The 26,489-nt window shown below is 35.3% G+C and overlaps 1 long non-coding RNA gene across 1 annotated transcript; it reads right to left on the bottom strand.

Annotated features, from left to right (window-relative positions):
• Positions 1–9,245: 9,245 nt before the first annotated feature.
• LOC149213212 (uncharacterized) lies at positions 9,246–17,618 on the bottom strand. Its single transcript, XR_016250796.1, has 5 exons — positions 17,003–17,618; positions 11,934–12,157; positions 10,071–11,623; positions 9,851–9,927; positions 9,246–9,726 (listed from the first exon to the last, which is right to left on the bottom strand). It is a non-coding gene; the product is annotated as an uncharacterized LOC149213212 (long non-coding RNA).
• Between the last annotated feature and the right edge of the window lie 8,871 nt (positions 17,619–26,489).

Raw genomic sequence — 26,489 nt, 5'->3', positions numbered from 1 at the left:
TATGAATCGAGCTAATCTAATTACACGAAAACACTTGATACTAGATAAAACTATATACATTTTTATCAACATTAACCACCAAAAATACATTTCTAAAAGAATAATAAATAAAGTGATTCTCTTCAAACAATTTCTAAAAAAAAAAACATTTATTAACATGACTACCAAAACCAAAATATCTTACATAGACAAACATATTATTATCTTACATCAAAAGACCTTATTATAAGTAATATTAAAAAAATATACCACACATACACTAGATTTTCCTTCGGAAGTATAGAAATACATGTGATACCTAAATTCAATGCAAGATTATCTTATTATTAATAATAATTAAAAAGTATACCACATAGACCAGATTTTCATATAACCATACTAGATTTTCCTTCCGAAGTATAAAGCAACATGTGATACCTAAATTCACATGGTAAAAGTCCACCAACAAAAAAAGGGTTGCTTGCAAGATTATGCTAAAGGGTTAGTGAGTCCCATGATAAAACAAAAAATTTTGAATAGTCACAAATACTAAAAAGTCACATTTATGATTAAACACTTCAATCTCAAAAAGAATAACTCGTCTGCCAATATGTCATCCTCGTGACGCTAGTCTTTGCATGATTGATGATGCCATTCATGTAAATTTAATGCATGAAAACTTCAAAACTTGACCCTGGTTGGGAGTGTAGATGGTTTTCAAGTTCGAGTTTAGAGTTCGCCTACTTCTATATAAGGCAGGCTATGAAATTGTATTTCTCACCTCTTGCTTACAGAATTTGCCCTACTCTAGTTCTAGGTATGGTTGTATATTTCTAATCTGTGAGATATCATTGATTTGCTCATATTCTATGTCCAAGTTAAGCATTGATTCACAGTAACTTATCAATGTCCATGTTATGTATTGTTGAACTGAAGCCATATTTTTTGCAGAAGTGGGAATCTTGTTGCCTTCGAAGGCGTTCCAGTTTCAATATCCGTAAGCCAACAACATGAACAATTTGCTACAAGTAGGGCATAATGTCAGCGGCGACAAGAATGTCATTAGCCCCAACACCCAGATTCATGGGAATCCCATCCTTGGCGACAACAGGGGCAACATCGGCAATATCGATGACGGTAACAACACTAAGAGGAACTTGTTTTAGATTGTACACAAGGAAGACACCCCTTCTTATAATGCCATTAGTTCACAATGGCGATCTCATGTAAACAGGCTGCAATGTTCATAACATTAAGCTGTGTATCATAGCCTTGACACTCGATTCTAATGGAAATAAGCATATTTCCATGTTGTTCCTTGATAGGGGGATTTTTAAAAATGGGTGTTCTGATTTGTAGCCTTGATATAATTCAATTTTCAATTTGATGAACTGCATGTTTATTCTGTTAAAATAGAAATGAAGTTTTTCATACTTTGGTGTGCCACGCTAGAGAAATTGAAATAATAGCTCTCTCCCTTTTTTTCATTCAAATAAATTATATATAAAGAAATCTTTATTTTTTATGGTTTATGGTGAAGGGCAGATGATATTTAATGCTCTTTGTATCAAACAATATTGAATGTTAAAGACCCTGTAGTGAGAGGAAAAGCACAAAAAATAATTGAGGACTCAATTGTCCATAATACCCAAGTGCAATTTACCCATGTAGAAGGCCCCACACAGTTGGACATCATATAATAACTAAAAATAATAATAACCTGAATGACTTGAATACAAACATCCCATGTAAGACTAGTGATAGAACAACCCAGAGTGCACCAGGACATTTTCAATTCATTTGGAGACTAATTTCTGCAGTCTCATGAAAGAAAAAAAGTTTTGCAATTGGCCCCCATTTCTAACATTCAACATAATTGGAGATGAATAGCCAAAAGAGAGTAGCTCAATGCACCCTTTAAAAATTTCACTTTGTTTTCCATTTTTCTCCATTATATCATATAGACATGTTATGCTCAATTGAAAAAATGATTCATCACCTCCGCCACAGCATTCAATCCACTCCAAAATTATTTCATCAACTACATAGGTTTACACACATGTGCATCTTATGATAGAAGAGAAAAAGACCCTGCTACGTACTGGAAACTTTAGATTCAATCTCAGAGAGAAAAATTAGAAGGAAAAAATAAAATCCAGAACTGCAACATCACTGTATAAGTGGGGAAAGGGAAAACAAACGTGATACAATAGATATGGTTCTTCCTCAATTGAATGAAACTATGAAATGACAAATATGTAATGTAGGAATAATCTGATTCTCATTCAAAATCCAACTTAAACTCCATCCACTAATTCCTCCAAGAAAGCTTTCCAGCAACTAATAAAAAATGAATGTAAGAATAAGCCAATTGTCAACAACCATATAGGTAAAGCAGGTCTACTGCCATTAATTCTAGCAACCTTGTTAGATCCTTTAGGGGTAGTGACTAGGGTGAGAGTACTCCAAGTGACCAAGCCACTATGACCTTATCATAAACATGCAAACTGTAATTGAGACCAAAAAGGATTTAGGAGTGCGACATACTACATTGAGAGAGTTTTAGGTCACCAGGTCATTATGAACCTAATCATAAACAAGCAAACTATAACTGATCAAGAATTGTCGCATAAAATATTACATTTGTTGAACCCCGAGCTTTACCAACTCATGCCCAAATAATAAATGGATATGGCAAAAAAACTGAAATAACTAATTTGAGGATGTTCTAGTTTCAATTTTTCCATGAAATAATTTGACCGACACTCTTGGAAAAACAATATATGTAAACCAATAAAAATGTCCATATCCAAAATACTGAAAGAAAATGAAGATGAAGTGTTTGTTTACTGAAAAAACCATTTTTTTCCTCAAACCCGCTCTTAAGGGTTGTAACAAATCATTTTCAAGCAGCCCACGGAGAAGCAAAAATTCAATCAATCCACAGATGCACCAATAAATCAAAAAAATAATACATAGAGAAAGGAATGGGCAAATTGTTTTAAACAAGGATAAGAAAAAGTCCAATTTAAAAATAAATAAATAAAACAAAATAACCCCAAAAAGCAGTTTTCACAGTGTATGAGAACTTACCCTCTCAAGCTCATCCTGGATTTCCTGTAGCTTTTCAATGGAGAGAACAAGCTCACCATCTATGTGCTCTTCCTCTTCCCCTTTTGATCTCTTGGACTTGTCCATCCTTCCCAGTCCTTCTGACCCAAAAGTCCTAAAAACTCAACAGAGTCGAAGGCATAGGAGGAGTGGCGGAGAGGGAATGGTCCTAGCATTCATTATTACCTCCAGAAATGTTTCACCCTCCATCTTGCCATCCTTAATGAAGAAAACTTCCAAAGATTAAAATTTAGATCCTATCATTCATTATTACATCCAGAAATGTTGCACGCTCCATCTTGCCATCCTTAGTGAAGAAATATTCAAATGAAATATTATCATTAAAATACCAAACAAGTTGTTGATTATTTTTTACTACCACCTACAAAAGAGAATTTTCTAGTCTAGGAGATAAGTTTTGAAATAGTAGCATTGGTAGTAGGGTGTGTGCTGAGCTACTAGGATGCAATGGAGGCACCAAATTTACCAGGAATGAAACTTAGGAAAATGATTCAAAATAGAAATGCATCTACATCCTATTAAACTAGCAATATTTACAGTAAATAGAACTAATATCTCAACTATTTTCATATTTTATGAACTGTAGCTGTACAGGTCCAGCAGCTGCAAGACCAAAAGATTTATTCTAAAGGTTCAAGCTATAAAAAATTTGACGATGACGCCATATAAGTTTCCCATTGATTTAGAGGCCTCGATATATTGATGTTGCAAGTAAAACATGCAATGGAGGCTTGCACAAAGCATTAACCAAATATCACAAGTTGCTTTAATTAGGTTGACGCTTATCATAGTAAATACAATTCACATTTAACCACAATAAAGCCATTTTTTTCCATTTGTTATTTACAAAATGAAATGGAATTGACTATCTAATACCCACCCAAAGCCTACTAGTCACTAATCTCTAGGGACAAGTGCATTGCCTAAACCTATCAAATAACCAAAAAGATCTGGGACAGGAGGTGGAGTTGCTGCTATGGGTATTTATTTTGATTGAACATTGGGAGATTTGGCAGGTGAAACATTGATTTCTGTCTTAGTGGATGATAATTCTTCATATGGAAGGTAACAGTTTACTTGCATGTTTGGAGGTAACAAGGTAGATTGGGAGGTAACAAGGTAGAAGGTACATATGGAAAGACATATGGGAGGTAACCTGTACAAGCATAAAAAGTGCTTAGAAGAATATATGCGTGCTCTGACTTCTCAGCAACATCAAGGAAAGACTTAATTTCAAAAATAAATTATTTAATGATCTATGTACCTATTACTTACCACTTCAGATAGAAGTGTTGAGCGTGACAACTGCCAAAAAAACATATTATTATTAGACATATTGGAAGAAAACTCCTTGAACTAAGCATAAAATGTAATACTTATACTAGAAAAGCCTATACAAATGCAAACATCTCAAATAGTGATAGATGAACTTAAGCCTTTTCATTAAAATAACTTACCACTTCTTTGGAATCCATTTTAGAATCCAAACTAAATCCCAAAACTTAGAAGACTAGCCATTCTTGAACTTCTTTCCTTCTCATTCTCTAGCTCAAAATGGTGAGCCCCATGCTTGTGATCATAAGGCATAATAGAAATGGCATCCAACAATCTAGATGATGCCATCAACTGCAAATCCTTCGATGCTATTGTAGCTTTTCTGGAGGATATAGAGCTTGTACCATGCATAAGCATGATACAAATGACTTTCTAATATCTAAAATATCTTTGTTAATTTTGAATAGTAGATTGTCATCATTTGAGGTTTAGGAATATTCGTGACCATACACAAGGCCATGAATATATTCTATAGAGTGAAAAACTTTCTACATATCATATGCCATCTATCATAAGAAATAGTATAAGGAAAAAATATATTAAAAATAAAAATAATTTAGCTCACAGATTCTATATTAGGTTCATGAAATTTCATTCACCCCAAAGCTTCCTATGCAATAGGGTATTCTCCAATAATTAATTCATACAAGATCAAACTATATCAACCTTCCCATCTAGACAAATATAATCCTATATCTAATTCAATAGATAACATTTTAGATTTCTGGCCCCCATTCAATAGTGATACCTTCTTAAAAGTGTGCCAAAAATCTACTCAACATGACATTATAACTATTTACCTCATGGGCAATATGGGTAAACTCACAACGAGAGATAAATGGTTTCTAGAATATGATTTTTCTACGCATTTCCCTCATCCAATTTCACAATGTTAGCCAACAACCCAGATGATGCCATTAGCTACAAATCCTTCTATGCTATGTATTTATTGTAGCTTTTCTGGAGTATATAGAGCTTGTACCATGCATAAGCATGATACAAATGACTTTCTAATATCCAAAATATCTTTCTTAAAATTGAATAGTAGATTTTCGTCACTTGATGTTTAGGGATCTTCTTCATCATACAAAAGGCCATGAATATCTTCTATAGAGTGAAAATCTTCCTACATATCATATGCCATCTATCAGAAGAAATAGTATAAGGAAAAAATATATTAAAAATAAAAAATTTGGCTCACATATACTACAGTGGGTTCATCAAATTTCATTTAACCCAAAGCTTCCTCTGTAATAGGGTATTCTCCAATAATTAATTCCTACAAGCTCAAACTATATCAACCTTCCCATCTAGACAAATATAATCCTATATCTAATTCAATGGATAACATTTTAGATTTCTAGCCCCCATTCAATAATGATACCTTCTTAAAGGTGTGCCAAAAATCTACTGAACATGACATTATAACTATTTACATCATGGGCAATATGGATAAACTCCCAACCAAAGATAAATGTGTTGTGCCTTTTTCCCATAAGAATTTATTAGCATACCCTTTTTAGTTGAGAGAAGATCCTTTGGATAGTGGGACGTGATCTTTAGTTCTTGTGAGGGCATCCAAAAATCACCCTTGGAGAACTGGCTGCTAGCATCTATACAACAGTTTTTGCTCACTGACTGGATACTTGACTCAGGGGAGCTTTCCTTGAGGGTGTTTTTCCCAACACTTCGCCTTAAGGTAAAAGTGTGTATACATTGTTGTATATAGTCTTGATCTTCCATATTATCAATACAAGAAGATACAAATCCACTAGTTGAATATGCAATAAGTGCGAAATTAGATAGCTCAAACAGTTCACACTTTGTGTTTTCATCAAATTTGGCTGATGTTGAATGTTCTTCATCAGAAGTTGTCCATATTTGTCCATAATATTGTATTTTCTTTTTCTACAGTACAAATTTCATCCACAATACCCCTTGAATGTGATTTCTCATCATTCATTTCTTCAACCTTATCCTCACTATACATCATACTAGACAATCATCATTCTAGTACAGAACAACCTCAGGATATTATTGGTGAATAATTGGAGTTAATGGGGTCTCATGCAACAAATCCCAATACCAATGGAACAAAATATAATTTGAATTGCTCAACTAATGAATCTCAATTTAACATCATTATAATATAATTACATTCTAACATAAATAGACATCAAGAATTCTTTTCCTTGTAGATTTCAGCACCCATGTATTCGATGGATTTATGGAATGAAGGGAAATTGGAAAGCCAATAATCTCCTATAGTTATGTATGGCCTTGTCTAGTACCTATGCTCTCTTAGACAACCAATATTGAGCTCAAACTCACCCCAGCAAATGAAAATAATGCTCAAGGGAGAGGGAAACGACTCTAGTAAGTAGAAATCCACCCAAGAACGCTTAAGAACACTCTAGGTAAGGAGAGAGAAATTCTTAAGAGTCGTATAGAAACCAAATTAGCAACTCCTTGAGGAAATGCAACATCTCTAGAACTGTGGCAGTTGATCTCTAACTCAACAAGAAAGTAGATTATGAGTAACTCAGAGCTGATGCATTTCATAGAGCATCAATCAATCAAGAGTTTCTGAATGATGCTAATAGAAATTCAATGGAGAGTTATTTATTTTAGCCATGAGCACAAAGATAGGGAGCACATATAATATAACTAAGGATTAAGAGTGATGATAACTCAGACACCATAAGTTTATTATATCTAGCCTAGCACATTGCCTTCATTGTCAAAAGAGAGATGTCCATGTGCAAATTAACCCTCATTCCATGTGAGACTATTGCAGCATAGCTACTAATGAAGGAATTGGTCATGGTAGTTAAACAATGAATTGAGTTAGTTTCAGTGTTGTCCAATTAGGGCTATTGCACCTTGTCGCACATAAAGATTGCAGGACATTTCAACATTACAAAGGAAACAATCCAGGCATAGTCACTTTTTGTTTACTTAAGTCAAAGCTCATGGAGAATGATATCCAGACGTTTTATCCTATATTTGACCTCTTTTGGGTAGCAACCAAGAAAGTGAAAAAGCTAAAGTCTGTAATCCAACGAGAGAAGAAAAATTGAGGATAAAAAGAAGTATAAAACACTTGAATAAACTGAAGTCTGTGACTAAGCCGAATCTCAATTTAAAGCTATTTGTTTGCAGCAGGATTTGAATATCTGTGGTAAAGAGTCAAGGGTTTGCTGTAGTAGCCGAAGATCAGTAATAGAAGGCAAAGAGTCTGTAATTGGAAGTTAGTGTATTATAATAAGAGACTAAACCTACAATAAGGACAGAAATTCAGAAGCTACTTTTGACTTTGACTAGGCAGAGACTCAACTATTGACCTTGACTTAAAGAGGATGGCTAAATTCGAGGGACTCTTTGTTCTTGTGTTGGATATCTCATTTTGAATAAATTCAATAAGAGGAGGATTGTTGGGTTTTCCCTTATTGAGAGGTTTTACCCTACCTTGAAAGCCTAAATCTTTGTGTCTCGTACTTCTTTGTGTTCTTGGAAGAACAATTTGTGTAATTACTTGATGAAAGAGAAATATTAACTAACAAAGAAAAGAATACTTATATAGGAGTTTACTTCCAACTATGAAGGAATACAATGAGGACATAAAATTTGTAAATCTTAAACTTGGCTAGGCCACTGCACCTCCAAAAACCTGACTCATTAAGCCATAAACTAGAAACCTTCTGTGGAACTCCAAAAACAAATGAATTAGAATGAATTATCAACCAAAATCAAGGGCCTTTACACTTTACATTTGACAATCTATTGCAGTATGAATATTGAGGTCACAACTATTCATTTATATTGCACTGTTGTAAGAAAGGATGATCATATTTTATATATTTTGTCTAGTAAGGCCTACACTTCATCATTGCCAGCTCTAACCAAGGTTTCATGTTCCCATTGTAATGAACAACAGTTGCATTGTCAATCTGTGAACAGTCCATGCTTGGATTATCTCCTAAACCTAGTACACGCCAAGACTTGTCCAAGGGATGGGTTAAGCCATAAAATGTTCAATCCAGGAGGTGGTGTTCCAAGCTTCCAAAAAACTTTATCCTCATTCTGACATACAATAAAAGAAAACTTAGAAATCGAAAAAAGAAAAACCCATTAAGTTTTCTAGCTAATTACTTTACATTTACTTGAAATAATTTAAAGTAAGCATCACAGGAATTAACATAAATAAACCACACTACACACTTACCATGTTCTGCCACTTGTGATATGTTCTAGTTACATCTTGTTTCTCCCATTCTTTAAGATCAGATACATTCACCCCATATGCCAAACCACAAGCATTAGGATCAAAGTGCCTGGCTATGTGCGGATTGGGAAAATTAAGGTATTTGTCAAACTAGAGAAAGCTTTCTTCACATGTTTCCACTGAACCATTAACCTTTTCATGAAGATCTACTGAGCACAAGGGCGTAAAATCTTTCTACACCACAATATCATCATCCAAGAAAAGGATCTTGTCCATTTTGGTGTAAACTTGTGGAAGATAGAAGTGAAGATGATTTAGCATGGATAAATATTTTGGGTTTATATATTTCAAATTGGAAGAACGTGCTGAGAGTGTAGTCGAGTGATCTACCTTGAAATAATACTCTTTCATAGCTATGTATTCAAGTTGGTAAAGCATAGGGAAATAGGAGTTGAGCCATTTAAAATCATCAATGTTTTCTACATGTATTGTAGCTTTCCTTGGGGGATTAATTAAAAACCACATTTCATGGCAACAAAATTTAACTTCTCTGTGATGAGATGACATAAATGTTTATAAGATTCCTGCAAACACATGTAAGTCACTTACAATGTGATCCAAATATTAAATGTAAAATGCAACAAAAATTGTTGGACTTCCAAACTTTAGATTAATTTAAATTAATAACACTTCACCTTAACTTTCATGATAGTTGAATTCACAACCACAGATGCAGCCAATACACTGTCAGAAAATAATGCATAGTGATAAAGAGTTGGATCCTCCAACTTGTCCATTTTAGGAAATTATCACTTTTCAAGAGGAAGAAAGTAATTATAACTATGGTCAATTCCATGGACAAATACGACAGGTCCTTGGGAACAAACTTTGTTGCCACCCGACTTAAAAATTTACTTTTCTTTTCCAAGGTCCTTACTTGCTCGTCTGCAGACTGAAGCATGGCTTGCAACTTCTTTGTTACTGTCGCACAGCCATAAAATTGTTCTCTAGCCTTGGATAGGACATGACCCATAGCCTTGATCTTCTCAAGTGCACTGAAACATTCATATCAATTATCAGTCATGAAAAAGAGAACGAAAAGCAGAAAGATTGACACACAGATTGCAACTTTAAAATAAACAAAGGATATGAACACCAAATGCAAATAGAAGAACTTACTACTTTTGATTTAGAAGTAGCCAATGTGAAAATCTAGGGGGTAGTGTTCCAAGCTTCCACAATACTCTATCCTCATTCTGACATACAATAGAAGAGGAACTTAGAAATCAAACAAAGAAAAACCCATTAAGTTTTCTAGCTAATTACTTTAGTTTTACTTCAAATACTTTAAAATGAGCATCACGGGAATTAACATAAATAAACCACACTACACACTTACCATGTTCTACCACTTGTGATATATTCTAGTTATATCTTGTTTCTTCCATTCCTTGAGATCAAATACATTCGTCCCATATGCCCTACCACAAGCATTAGGATCAAAGTGTCTGGCTATGTGCGCATTGGAAAAATTAAGGTATTTGTCAAACCGGCAAAAGTTTTTTCCACAAGCATCCATTGAACCATTAACCTTTCCATGAAGATCTACTAACCATAAGGGCATCAAATCTTTCTGCACCACAATATCATCATCCCAGAAAAGGATCTTGTCCAGTTTGGGATAAACTTGTGGAAGATAGAAACGAAGATGATTTAGCATGGATAAATATTTTGGATTTATATATTTCAAATTGGAGGAACATGCTAAGAGTGTAATCGAGTGATCTGACTTGAAATAATACTCTTTCATAGCTGCATATTCAAGTTGGCGAAGCACATGGCAATAGGAGGAATTGAGCCATTTAAAATCATCAACATTTTCTACATGTATCATAGCTTTCCTTGGGGGATTAAGTAAAAACAATATTTTCACGGCCCCAAAATTGAACTTGTCTGTGACGAGATGAAATACATGTTTTTGAGGTTCCTCCAGACACAAGTAAATCACCTACAATGAGATCCAAATATTAAATGTAAAATGTAGCAAAACTATTGGACTTCCAAACTTTAGAGTATTTTAAATTAATAACACTTCACGTTAGCATTCATGATAGTTCAATTCACAACCATAGATGCAGCCAATACATTGTCAGAAAATAATGCATAGTGATAAAGAGTTGGATGCTCCAACTTGTCCCTTTTAGGAAATTTGGCTTTTCAAGGGCAAGAAAGTAATAATCCATGGTCAATTGGATGGACAGACAGTGCAAGCCCTTGGGAACAATCTTTGTTGCCAGCTGACTTAAAAATGTACTTTGCTTTTCCAAGGTCCTTACTTGCTCGTCTGTAGATAGAAGCATGGCTCGCAACTTCTTTGTTACTATTGCACCATCACAAAATTATTCTCTAGCCTTGGATAGGACATGACCCATAGCCTTGATCTTCTCAGGTGCACTAAAAGATTCATATCAATTATCGGTCATGAAAAAGAGAATGAAAAGTAGAAAGATTGACACACGGACTACAACTTTAAAAGAAACAAAGGATATGAACACCAAATGCAAATGGAAGCACTTACTACTCTTGATTTAGAAGCAGCCAATGCGAAAACTATTACCTTTGAGGTAGATCAGAATCTGCATTAGCCTCACCCAATGTACGCTGACATTCTTTAATACGAAGCATCAATTCATGGTATAAATCAAGATTATTCCTAGCCTGGGAAATGCTTGAATACACCCTAGCCATGATCAGTTGGTCTTGCATCAATCTAACAGTGGAGTCAGAATTCTTGTTCTCATTCTCTCGCCTCCAAATGTTGTATTTTCCCAGGACAACAGAATCTACCTCCTTGGAACGTTTAATTGCTGCGTTTTCAAGCTCAACTCATTTTTCTTCATCCTGTTGAATCAGCTCTGTTGACCTTTTCTCCCTCCTCTTTTGTCTCAATTGCTGTAAGCATTAAAATGTAATTAAAGCATACTATGCTAAAACCTAAGAAGTAAAAAAAAATTCTATTGGAGAAGTAACATTCAAAAAGGATTTTGGAAAATAATATAACAATTCCCTTTTCCATGAGAACAAAAAGTAGCGATCTAGTGCAACAAAGAATTTTACCCTCTGCAAAACTTTTGTTGGACTTTCCTCAAGCTACAAATGGTCTGCATTACAACAACCATTGTCCTGGGAGTTTGACTAGGCATTACATTATAGTAGGCTACCAACATCATAGACCAGTTAACTAGGGAAAATCAAAACTTACCATCAAGAGCATTCTCTTTGACGTCTCAATGTTCACTTCCTATGTCATCCTCTTGAAAACTTGTAAGAAGTTCTTCATCATTGGAAATTTATTTCTACACCTCGTCATTCATTTTACCCCCCTCAGGATTTTCGTTGCCTTCTTCATTGAAGATCACACCATATTGTTGTGAATGTAACTTTTTGAGCTGTCTCCAGAAGTTTTTTGCCTCAACTTGATGTGCACTGTTAGAAATAGAGAAACACCCCTGCCAATGTTAGTTTTCACTTCCTGCTTAATACAACCCTACTCAACTACATAAAGCATCATCACATATGCTTCCTTACATGTTCAATAGAGAAAATAACCAAAATGATCACCAATCGTACCACAAAGTTAGTAATATCCCTTTGGTTTAATTCAGAGGGTTTTTCTAATACCCATGAGGAAGATAAATATTTCCGTCCAACAATATTTAAGTTTAAAGTCTCTGAGTCGTCTGTGTTAGCTATTATGACATCAATCACCTGCCCAGTAAATAAACTTAGTTTTCAATTCTATGCTCAATAGGGGAGAAATAAAATTTAAGATATCCAAATGCAGCAGGTTTCGTATACTTGCCTCCTTTGGGAAGAGAGAGTCAATGCTCTATGTTAAACTCTGCTTTCTCCAGTCATCTCCCTATTCCTATGAACCCCACAGATAAATAGATAAGAGTGATTTTAAACATATGATAGAGCTCTAGTATCCTCGACAATTCGTCTCTATTTCAATCCACTCAGGTTGATTAAACTTTAGTGTAGGGACACTATTTATTTTTTGGGATTAGACTAACATAAGTGCAAGTGCATTGCCCAGATCTTGAAAAAGAACAAAATGGCCATAGAAAAATAGAATTGGTTTTCAAGATGTGGAAAGAGAATACCATTCTAACAGATCCATCTCTTGAGAAGTTGTTCCTTGCTGTTTTAAATGACAAAAAAACGCATAAAAGCTCAGGAAGAAAGACGTCATGGAGAAGAATATATATAAAAATACTAAAACACTAAAAAGGGGGTTTCTTTGCTATCATACATATGCTAATATCAAGATTTCATTACGCATCAATAATAAAATGGTGTGTATAATATCTATCGTTTGTTTTGGACAATGTTCTTTGAACACTGTGGGAATAGTGTGAAAATGATATGTATAGCAGAAAGTAGCCAGTGAACAAGATTTTCATTGTGAATTGGGTCTAGGTTGGCTGGATCAGAACTAGTTTTAGCTTGACTAATGAGAAGTGGATTTAGCTTTATGGATGGAAAGTGAGTCTGGCTTAGATAATGAGTGCACGGGAAGAATGATTGTTACCATTCCCACCTAGATTCAATTCCCATGAGTAAGATGTTGAAATGAACTCTTAACAAATATATTTTTATAATACTCATCCAGCTTATGCAGAATCTAGTGCACACTTAGTACCATCCTACTCAGAATGAGGAGTTCCCAGTGAATTTACTAGTCATATGCATTTCCCTTTGTTAAGAAATGGAAAGAGCATTATTATTTCTTGCTATCGAGATGAATGGTTTCATTATCTTTGGCAAGGGAGATTACCCTAGGGGTCGTTCGTAAAACCTTTGCTCTTGCATGAGAGAGGTACAAACTTTGAATCTTTCTCCTGTTAGGTATTGTACCGTGTTAATGCAGATATGGAGTTCACAGCTTCACATAGATCAGATGGAAGAAAACTTATAAATAAAACTCACAAAATGTCTGGAAAAATGATAGAGGTGCTAAACTTTTGACAATAAGTGAGGAAAGTATGTTTGATAGCATCTGCGCCTTCAGATCCTATGAAAAAATTTAAAAGGAAAAATCAAGTTCCAAAGTATTTCCATGGGGTTTTGGTTCAATGGTTAATCAGGGGTGGTGAAGGAAAATCAAATTTTGAAGCAGGTCTATGGGGTCTTGGTTCAATGGTTAACTTGAGGTGTTGATAATTCCTCACCAAGGCTCAAATCACATAAATACATTGTTCAATGGGTTCTCAATGAAAGGGATCTTTCTAAAATAGTATAATACGACTCCACTTCATTATAATGGAGATCTTATTTGAATGTTGTAAGAAGTCTACACTTCATTGTAATACTACCAGATTAAGAAAGGGCATGCTTGCCAATAAAGATATATTAAATGTTGACCCACTGCAATAAAAGAGACAGAAGCAACCTGACGAGGGAGGAGGTTAGGAAGAAGCTTACCAGTGAGGGAGGAGGGCAAGAAGAAGCTCACCACTGAGGGAGGAGGCAAGGAAGAAGCTTACCAGTTGCAGATGTAGATGCAGAGTGGCAAAACCTAGCTCCCAGAAAAACTAATGACATGAACACAAAGATAACAAGGAATCCCACCATAGCTATTCAATGATGAAAACCCCGACCTCCCCATCCTCCATTTCTACCACACTGGTAGCCCTACTACCCTCCATTCCACACACATCCTCTTTTCATAGGCATCTTTAGCTCTCAACCCTAAAACCACTTTTCTCCTTCTACTCCTCCTAAACAGATATCGAGCAATGCAATCCCTACTCAATCATAATCCTGTACATCAAACCCATATCATGGTTAGCAAAAATATATGAAGTTGGCAACAACCAAAAAAACCGTTAGATCTCATACATACTTCAGAGCATTTGATAGAAAAATTTACCAAAGGCATTATGAAATGGATAGAGCAACTGATTTCATGCAGTTTTGAGAAAGAAAGGGACACTGACACGTTAAAAACCTAGATGAAAATGGGCATAGGGGCCGGAAGTCGACATATTTGAGGGTCTCTATCTATGTTATCCTTTTTGGTTAAGAAACCAAAACATATAATTAAGGGAAACATGTCATTCAGATTCAGATGCCAACATAGATTTTATTATTAATGGGGATCCTCACCAGTCTGGCTAACTGTTCATATACTACGACATAGGAAGAGGAAGAATAGTCAGGCAACGTTAGGTATATATAAAGCCCCTCAACTTACTAATTTAACTGAGTATGTACCGACATGGCATGCCTTTCATTGAGGCATGTAAAGGTAAAGGGAATGTTAGGGGGCTAATTTAATGCAAAGCAAGGGTGAATTATGCCTCGTTGAATGCACATCATGAGGCTATGTTTAAAATTTGCAATTCTGAAGCTGCAAGAATACTAGAGTGTAAGAACAAGAGAGAAGCTAAACATATTGTCATTTAACATTTAAAATGGTGACTTGTTAATTGATTTCTCATTCAGAATGAAGAGAAAAAATTTGATCATTGGGGAGAGAGATGATGAGTGTTCTATTGAGTAAAGGAAATACATCATTTTGCGGAAATGCATAGATCCTAATGGTCTGGGATGCCAGTGTTAGTAAAACCTTACCTAAATGCCTTATGACTGCCATGTGGATGAATGTTACACTTACATTATTGATGCACTAACCATAGGGAGTTGGTATGATATTCATTGTTATGGGTGCTTACAAAACTGGGTTTTCATATACCTATGAAGTGAAAGGGAAGCAAGTACCCTTTCTTCAAGATAGGAGTAAGGATGTAAGCTTTAAACTAGTCGATAGAGAAAAAATTTGTTAGAGAATACATTTTACACATCATGTGTCCATTAGTATGAACCGGTTTATAAACACAATGTTGGATTAATGTCATAGCACTTCTAGAAGTTATTTTGATTCTCAGAAAACACGTTGTATGTTTTCGTCTGCTTTGAATTTTGCACAAGAAATAGTTGGTCCTTTAACAAGACTCAAGTGTGCCAACATGGAGTGAAGAAGAGGTTATTAGCATTGCAAACCCTCTTCTCAAATCAGTATGTCAATTTTAATTTAGCAAAAATTGGAAATAAAACATGTGATGTTCTAGAAGCTAAAAGACAGACAACACAGGAATCTACAACTTCTTACCTCTATTGTTGTCATGTTTAGCTTGCCCCGCTAGAATGGTATCAAATTTAAGGTGAGGGAAAGCCCAAGCAAGGAAGAAAGAAATCACAAGAAGTTTTCTGACAACACTGACCTCCTTCCTCTTCAAAGATTAGTCATCGTGAAGCACTGAAACTCCTAGTGAAAAATTCTAGGTTGCAGATCCCAGCAAGGAAATGAGATTAAGGCCCCATCAATCAAGCATCTCTAGGATAGAGATCTGTATCAAATTGTTGGTCAAATGATCTATATATAAGTCATTTTGTCATGACTACAAAAAGGAAGCTTTAGTTGCTTTAGGGTAAAATATTCTATTATGAAATCACCATTAAATTTAATTTCGTTTGGAGGAACTATCTCACTCGAAATTCCTTCTCTGTTGCAGGTTTATATAAAATCATATCTGAAGCTATAAAGTTCCTAGCATCCAGTTTCTTCAGCTCATTGACATGACTTCGGCCTTGTATTAGGGCTTTGTCTATCTCACAGAGAAGTATAAAAGGCTACAAAAGGTGAAGTATCTTCAGCCCTTGGACATCAATCAAGACGCTTTGAAAAATAGTGTTCATGATTTTCCATTAGGTAGATGCTTATTGAAGGTAAAGGATCAACCTTTGTGCGTCTCTGAGATTTTGGTATCAAAGGAAAGGGGGGTCATGACAAATAAATATCATTTCAAGGATCTTGAAATGTCAAACTCAATGTTCTAAAATCTCATTTAATTAGGTATGATTGTTATTGGTGTCTAAACCAAATGCATCTCAACATTTCCTCTCATATCAACTCATTAAGGCAATCAGGACACACACATGGGTTTAGCCTAGAGCCATCACTTTTTATATGATTTTTACATCTTGGGTTTAAAAAACCTTTATATACTCTAATTAGTAATTTCTAGTACCTGTGCTGGGTGCATGTTGCACATTATTTTTCATAGCTGCCAAATTTTCATTCCATCAGTAAAACCTAGGATAGGATTAGTCTTAGACAAATAAGTCTATTTTATTTGATGGATTCAAACTGAATTTAATGTACTATGTTTTTTCCTCCCCTTTAATTTACTCTGGTTTCAATAACCATCAAATCTTCCAAAGACGGAAATTCGATAATAGAATTGGAGTCAGATAGAGACTTACTGCTGCGAGAAATGGACACAGTCAAAAGTTCTTTCCCAAGGCTTGGTCGGTCAATGGGCTCCATGAATTTTTTTCCCTCTTCCCCAAATTTATGAACGGCCTTTGCTACAACAGCCTGAGAGGAGTTTTTGTTGCCTGTGCTAGGGAAATGTATGATTCCCAAGGGGATATCCAACAACTGAAGCTTTTTCTTCAGTTACTTGAGTCCATAATTTATGGAATAGGTCTATCAACCTCTTTTTCTTCCTTGGAGGAGAAGGCGACAACCTATAGAGAGAGGGGCATTTTTTGGGTGATAGTGGAAAGGAACAACCCTGTTTGAACCTTATGTGGGTCTAGGGTTCCATAGCGAAATCAGGGAGCCGCACAAGTTCCAGTTAGGTGTCCCGTTCACTGCACAAAACCCCAACAATCCCCTTCCTCTATCAAAGTCGAAAGGAAAAATAGGATACTCATAGAAAAATGTTGGTCTCCATTGCTAAAACCTCCTCCACATTTCAAAAATTCATGGTTTGATCAAAATTGCTGAAACCTTCTCCAGAATTCAAAAATCTAGGGTATCAACAAACATGCGTCACCCATTGTTCTTCTTCCACTTTTGAAAGCTCCTTCAGGGTGCTCCTTGAGGGTTTGAACAAAAATGGCATCATCCACCTTGAAATTTTATATGGTGACTGGTACACGGGAGACCAAATGTATTAAATAAAGTTATTAAATTGCCATGGTGTGTTTTAACAAGCTCTTATGAAAAAAAAATATATATATACCTTCTAATGCCTCTCAATGTCTTCCATGGGGAATTTTGATTATGATAAATTTAATAAATAAAATGAACTTTTAATATGAATTCATGTAGTAGTGATTCAATGGAATGGAATCATTTTTAAATGCTTCGGAATTTTTTTTTCATAATGCATTTAGATATATTTTCTTTTCTAGACAGTTTCAACTTTTTCAAAGGGGGAAGAGGCGATAGTCTCTTGTAGTAGTGATTCAATAAAATGGAACCATTCTTAAATTTTTGGAAAGCTTTTTCCATGATGTTTTTAGACATTTACCATTTTTCTAAACAATTCCACCACTTTCAAAGGCACAAAAGGCGACAATCTCTTGTTGCTCTTTCACAAAATGTGTCATGTCACTCCTTGTCAAAGGGACTAGAGTGACATGCTTCAAAATGTCACATTCTACCATGGTTTGAGTCAAGATTTTAAGCCAATGAGGTGGAAGGGTCTCTAAGCTTATTTAGGTGTACAGTTAAAAAAGAACATTTCACTATCATTCTCATCTTCAAATAAAAGTTCATGGAAGAGCTCAGTCTTCTCTTTTTATCAATCTGATAAATAGTTTACATATGGAATAGGGTATATCTTGGCTACAAACATGGGCTATAAAGTTTGGGACGACATCAGACAACAATGAAAAGCTCTGTTGACAAATGTAGATCCTCCTAATCTCCCCCTAGGAATAGGCCTTAGTGTAAAATGGCTACACGAATCTTCAAAGGAAATTTAGGATGAATATTGTGCTTGTAAGCTGAAGTTTCATGAACAAGAGATGGGAAAGGATATTGTTGGGAAATTTAGGAAGAATTTAAAGCAAGATATGTAAGCTCAGAAACCCTAAGGAGAAACCCAAGATGAATGCATGACATCTAACCCTCATCCTGAGTCATCCAATGCTACTTCTTCACAAAAAGTCTATTATTGGTGTTGGTGGATAAAGGAAAGAAGGAGAGGGATGCTAATGATAGGGAGGGGACAGCAAAGATTGGATAGATGAGATCGACGTTTCCCCTAGACAATGCCATTTCCCCTATCCCCCAAAGTCTATTTCCTCTTCTTAATGAAAGGCATATTACATTAAATATATAAATAATTATAAGCCATGCATTTTGATGCCCTTGTACATTCTTTTTGATTAATGAAAAATATTCGACTTACAGAAAAAAATAACACACTATACTCACACACAATGCAATAAGAAAGCCCCCATCGATGTTATGCACTACTTTAAATGGGTTTAGTAGCCTTGGATGGCTCTAACAATCATAGTTGAGTGTATATGATGTTAACTAATTTAACCAACAAAACATGTCTTCGACAATGGTAACTAGACTTACACTCCATTTACTACATTAAACAATCAAGTGAGGCTTTAATAATTGTAATCAAACATACAATTCGTTGAACAAGTTAACCAACCTAACACAACTTTAATAGTGATAACAAAAATGTACATGTTACTAATCAATTGACCATTGTGTCATGCCTCTAACATGTGCAAGTGAACATAAATGTTGTTGATGGGGCTGACCTATCTAAAATATCTCCCACAATTGTAGTCAAACATGCATGTTGATTCAGTTAATCTCCTAGATAATGTTAATCAAAAATACATATTAATATCCAACCTAACATGTCAGTAATAGTGACAATGGAATGTGCATGTCAATGACTAAGCTAATTGACCTTATATGTTGTTCATTGAGATGATTAACACATAGCTCACTAAGTTGACCAAGTTGACAAACCATTGGTTTTTTCATTGAACTAGCATGTGTTTAATAGAAACAACTAAATGTACATGATGTTACACGAGTAAACCATCATGACATGCCTTTAACAGTAGTAAGAAAGTGTGCAAGCTCTGGATTGGGAAAACCAAACTAATATACCTATGATAATCATTATTGACCATACATGTTTGTTGTGATCAACCGTTCAAGTTTTCCCTTGCTTCTATACAAAATTAAGCATTCCATTCAAATCTGAAAGTAACTTTGATACGTATACAAATTAAGTTTGTATTTACATGTTCGATTTGTGTTAAAGTTTTTCCTCTTTAAAGGTCACAGGATTTGATCCAATGGAAATTAAGCTATGTACACATCCATAGATTAAATAGTTAAAGCATTGAATGGAGGGAATCCCTTGTCTCACAAACAAGGGAGTATCATATCTCAACTTGGAAGCTACCTACATTATAACTTAATATTAAATAATATTCTTATTTTTTCAATTAATATGAATGCTTCTAATATTTAATATATTGTTAAGGAGATTACCCCTTGACTAATTAGTGAAGTATTTAATATTGCATGAGAGAGTTGTAAGGCTGAAATATTGGCTGCCACAGGTAAAATTTGGTGTTTGTATTATGTCAATGCAAAATTAGATTTCACACCTCTCCAGGAATCAATCAAAATCATTTACACATACCAATCAAAGGCATTCAATAGATGGTTAAAGAAGTGGTTGGTAGGAGTTCACTGTCATATCTATCCAAGGGTTTCCAAACTAGAGAAACAAGGGCATGTGTTTGATTTATGGGCTAACATTTGAAAGATTGCTACGAGGAGAGGAGTTGGTGGGAGTCCTTATTATGAAAAGGCCTTGCACCTCTTCATTTATTTCTTAAGGTAGGCTTGAAATAAGTGATTATAGATATATGATACATATAATATGAAAACCACTCACAACACAACAATATTGAACATTTGCATGAGACATAACTTAATTTATTTTCAATATATTTTTGCTTTAAAAAATCCAAGATATGCTACCATGATGTAACACAACGATTCACCAATATTGGGCACCAAACAAATGGCTTGCACCATAGATGTTATGTACGATGAAAATCATCCACAATAAGCTATGATTATTAGCCACTCTGACACCCCTCATTTATGGTCACTCATTGAACGTGCTCATGAAATTTGAGATCATTGGACATGGTTAACATGCTTTGGTTAACACAATCTAGTATGGTGTGAGGGCCTTGCCTACAATGCAAGCTTTCTAACACCCTCTACAACGACATTGCTTCACAAAAGGCATTTGAAATCGATTCATAATTTTACCTTTGTATATGAGAAAGAAACTAAATGTTACTTCTCCATGATCCAAGATAATGCACTTGATTACAAATTGAACAATGTTTCATGACATTTCCTTTCTCTCTTTGTGTGAACTTTCTCAATTACAATCTAGATACCTTGTGAGACAAATCTCAATGTATGTATTGTATTTGGTATTGTGTCAATTATTCAATTTTTATGTCTTAATAATGTGTTAATGGCCTTCCAATGCATGGTTAGTCTTGAATTAAAATTTTGACATGGAAAATCCCAATTTTACAATTTTGGTAATCAGAGGCACAATTTTGGGACAATGTGCATCCATCTTGGTGGACAATGGGGAAAATAAATTTTCTTTTGATGCACAGTTGGTGGAGTGTAGAGGCATTCATAGATTGATATATATCCTGAACAACGTGGGTGAGAGATGATTCCCATGCTTCACCTCAGTTGTCTTCTTGATTGTTGGTTCGATATGTTGAGGATATGGTTGATGGTTTGATATTGAAGTCAAAATCCTTTCTTGACCTTTCAGCCAAAGAGGTGTCTTCTAAAGTATATCCAATAATATGCTATGAAATGTCATAACATTTAACCTAAAATTATGGCCCACCATGATCATCTAATAATTAATTCAAATAAAACTAAACCCCAATTTAGGGATTGGGTGAATCATATGGTGGGACTATGCTAGTGGGAACCCTAATTAAATGACTTGAAAACCCCTTGAGTTTCTACCTTGATCTCATCCATCTCCAAAATTTCTTATTGGATACAAAAGTCCTAGAAAACATGACAAGGAAGATGAGAGGGAGTTGACAAGGACATTAGGTTGTCCTAGAACATCATAAATTGCATCCACGTGGATGAACATGGATTGCGAATTAAGGTCATAAAGTATACCAGAGTGTTAGACAAATAGGGTGCATCAAAATATTTTTGGAGTGTCCCAAAGAGAAATATACAATTCTTATCTCCTCTAAAATACAATATACATTTATTGTGGTGATAGTAACCAAAAGATTCTTAGAACTAGTGGTATAGTGTTTTGTCATGAATGAATATGTGGAAAATAAATCTAAAGCTTTGAATCACTGGGATAAAATAGTTCATGGGGCTAAATCAAAATTTCAAGGGACATGTCAAGGATCTCTGGCAAAATGGGGTTAGTAGCCAAAGGATACCTTTCAAGTAATTTAAGGAGAGTAGGGAATATTTAGAGGAGGCCAACTCAAGAAACCATAAGCAAGAAAATGGGGAAAGTATCTACAAATATGGTTATAGTAGGCATCAAAATCCCCATCCTTAAATGAAATGGTGGTTTACACAGGGATCATGAGAGAATATGGGATGGAGGGTAGATTGGCATGGTCAAAAAATGAGAGAAGGGTTTTATCTACTAATGGAATATGGGATGGAGGTTATGTCTAAGTTCAGGGAGGCCTTTAGCTTTTTTGATAAGGATGGAGGTGGATGTATCACAAGGAAGGAGCTTGGGACAATAATGCATTCTTTGGGTTGAACCCCCCAATGTATATTGGAAGTGGACCAAATGTTTTATATTCAATAATCTAGTGCCAAGTACAATAAACCATGAAAGAGTAGTTCTAATCTGCCTGGAAATGGAACATATAAAATACACCATTCCAAATTGATTTTACTCTGGAGAATCAAAGAAATAGATGATTTTGAGCATCCATCACCTCCATATAGAGTAAACAACAAGCAGGCCCACTCTATCCTTTACGACACAAATTTTCCAATGCCAAGATGAAGCCAAAAAGATACATTTACTGATATTCTTAGGGAGAGCAAAAATATGAAGCTAATATACAAAGATGCTATGAAGGACTGCTCGAACTAGTGTCAACTTGTCTCCTAGGGAGAGACTTTTGTGTACCCATTATAAAAGTATACAGTGGATTTTCTCTATAATTCAGCTCCAATCCTTAATTCCATAATAATTAGGTTGGAGAATAAATCTAAGATATTTAAAATCTACATCCAATGCAGTGGAGATAACACCAAAATTATGATAAATCTCCAGTACCAATGCATCATTTTGCTAAGAATAAATCATATGAGATTTAATATTATTCATAAAGAGTCTATAGATCGATCAAAAGAGGTCAATCTACCAAATAGTAACAGATCATCGAAAAAAATCAAAGGAGTAACTATGACTTTTCTACCTACACACATGCAATCAAAATTACATTTAATCCATCTACATCCACACCTGCAACCAAAATTACCACCCTTGTGAATTTTGTGACTAATTCTTCGAAAATCCAATCTTTTATTCTCAACATCTTCTTCTCACAAAAACTGTCATAGATATTTTGAAGTAGGAATATTGTCTACTAACGAATATTCTGTAATTTTCCTCCACGATCCTTGTATAAATTATGGTGTAGAGTTCCAACTACTCCTGAAGTTTTAATCAAAATCATAAGACATAAGCCTAATCTACTGCTCTCTAGAAGTTAATTCACAATTTAAAACCAAAATTTCATACGTGAAATAAGAAATAACATACATGCACACAAAATATTTCCTAAGGAAAATAATATGCTAAAAACCCCAATGTCTGTTTGCACTAATATGATCAATAGAAATGTATTGCAATTTATTTTCTCAACTGAGCACAACCTACAAGTGAATAACCTGTCTCTCTACTCACTGAGAAGCTCTAAGCTAGACTTAGTAAATTTCTACCTCTGCTTGAGCCCATATTTCCTTGTGCAATTCCTTGAGAAATTAGGCCCCTATTATTTAGGAATTTTTACAAAATGGATTGCGAAATTCCCAAGGTTGATCCTGTAACTGTATGCAACACCTGTACACTCAAGGATAGTCTACAATTGATGTTACACTGCCTTGGAATCTGCACGATAGCTGGGGAACTCAAACTCTCCATGCATTAGCTATTATGGATTGATTGATTAGTTAACTAGATGATCACTAAGTTTGACTGAAGTCCCACTGCACAATTGGCCTTCCACTAGTTCCTCAACTAGTTGGAACTAGTTTAACTGAAAATAACTTAAGATAATTGACTTTGATTTCTACAAATTAACAATCATACATGCTTAACTGAACTATAACTCCTCCAACTCAAATTTACTATGTAAACCAGGTGACACAAGCCATGTCACACAAGTTAACTGCATCCAAGCTGTCTGTTGATGTGGAAATTCAATTTTTCTCAACTTAGTCAAGGAAAAATCAAATTGAGAATTTCTTGCTACATTTTTTAAGACTCCTTTTTTGCAAGAAAGGGATTATCAACCACCCCTTTCCTGCACCTAAGGAATTTGAACTTCCCTCTTGACAAATATTTTTTCAAAATGTCAACATCTTACTCCTCTATCAGAATGGAGTGTAGCAACATCATCTACCTCTAGACACAGTCTCATAAATGGTGATATTGGATATCTATATGCTTGGATTGATCATGAAATATAAGATTCTCAGAGAGATTGATGCAACTCTGATTATCACAATTGGATCCATCATCTGACCAAATAGTCCAACAAGTATCTTTCTCATCCATATCGCCTCACATGTTTCTTGACTTGTAGCCATGTATTATGCTTCTGTCTAGCTGAGCACCACAAATCTTTACTTCCTATCATACCAAGAAACAACTACAAACCCAACACTAAAAATTACACTTGATGTACTCTTTCATTCTAATGGACTTCATGCCCAACCTGCATCTGTGAAGCTGCACAACTTCACTCCCTCTGCTCATCTATACCATAGCCCAAACTGGGTAGTGCCTGTGAGGTACCATAAAACATGCTTAGTTTCCTTCCAAAATAGTTTGGTTGACCTAACCATAGTGTGTCTTAGTTCATTGATTGCACATCACATATTTGGTCATATGTTCACAAGATACATGAGTGGACCCACTACTTGTCGATAAATTGGAGCATCCACTTCACCTGAAGTGGCATCCTCCTTCCTCTAGTTGTTCCATAGAGGCTTTTCCATGGGTTTACAACTCTCCATGCAGAATCTATGCAATATCTCATTTTCATACTTACCTTGAGAGACAAATAATTACCCATCATCTTGTCATACTTCCAACCTGAGAAAGTAGTCCATGAGACCCATTTCCTTCATTTAAAATTCCCATGCAAGGTCCTCCTTGCAAGATATGATCAACTTCTTATCACTAGTTAAAATAAAATTATCAACATATAAGACAATAATAAGAAATTTACCTTCTATCCATATGTGATGAGGTTTATATCTAGTTCAGTTATGGTGAAGCCCAAACTGGTGAGATAACTATTGATCTTGGTGTACCAAGCACGAAGTTCTTGCTTGAGATCATACAATGCTCACTTGAGTTTGCATGCATGAGACTCTTGATCAAAGGTCTCAAAACCTTTTTGTTACTCTATGTACACATCCTCCTTAATAACCACATTCAGAAATGTTGTTTCTACACCCATCCGGTGGATATTCCACCCCATATGTGTAGCGATATGAAGAATTGATCTAATGGATGAGTACCTTACTACAAGAGAAAATGTCTCCTCATAGTCAATTCCCTCAACTTGAGAGTACCACTTGGCCACAAATATGGCCTTATACTTCCCTGTTCTTCTGTTTGGTGCTTGCTTCACCTTGAAGATCCATCTCATACCCACTATTGATTTAAATGTTGTTCTTGGGATCTTTTCCCAAACATAATTCTTTGAAATGGATTCATATTCTTCCACCATTGCATCAACCCATATAAGTTTCTCTATTTGTTCCTCAAAATAGGATGGCTCAATCTCTATAAGCTCAGTCATAAGAGTTGTTATAGATCTTATATGAAAATATAAGATAATAGAAATAAACCCAGTAAATGAGAAGATTTGAATATAGATAGAAATGTTTATTTATTGATCAAAACCCTCAAGGAAGGAGAACACTCCACAAGCCATATGCCTATTCATATAATAATTCCTTGACATCTCTCCATGTGGAGTCTCTAGCCTCTATATAGGCCTCATACATACAATACCATCAATCATAACCATGGTTCCCTCAATACCATCTATCTAATACCATGGGCCCATTACATTATTACTAATTACTTGTGGTCCCTTACATGATATAGGTTTACCACCTTATTTATTACTATGGCCCATCCCATTATTACATTATTCCCTTGGGTACCTTCCTTTGCACCCCATATTATCCCCCCTAGGTGTATAACATTCCACCCCCCTTAACATGTTTCGTCCCAAAAACATGGGAAGAACGCAAATAATAAGATCTACTCAAAAGAGTAGTCCATTGGTATCATGCATGTGCATCTAACCATCCAAGAGATAGGTGAACCCTCGATCTCGGTGGTGCCTTGCTCGCTTGAGATGGAAGTTGACTGTGGCAGCTCTTCTGTGTTGATGTGTAGTATGTGGATCTTCGCTCCTCGCTATGCGTCATGCAGGGGTTGTTGTGTTGGTGGCTAATTGGTTACCATCTTGTTGGTTGTTTTCTTGCGGGGTGATGTGAGTGATGATATGTTGAAGTTTTAACCCATGGTGTCTTTTTTTTAATTCACCCTTTACTAGAGCCTGACTATTATCTGGTGCATGTTGTGGTGCTTGTTATGGTGTA

This window comes from Pinus tabuliformis, chromosome 1_1, assembly GCF_031772625.1.
Source record: "Pinus tabuliformis cultivar Carrire ecotype Pingquan chromosome 1_1, CPIR1, whole genome shotgun sequence".
Lineage (NCBI taxonomy): Eukaryota > Viridiplantae > Streptophyta > Pinopsida > Pinales > Pinaceae > Pinus > Pinus tabuliformis.
Note: the sequence above shows the minus strand (reverse complement) of the source record. Positions and strands in the feature narration are given on the sequence as shown.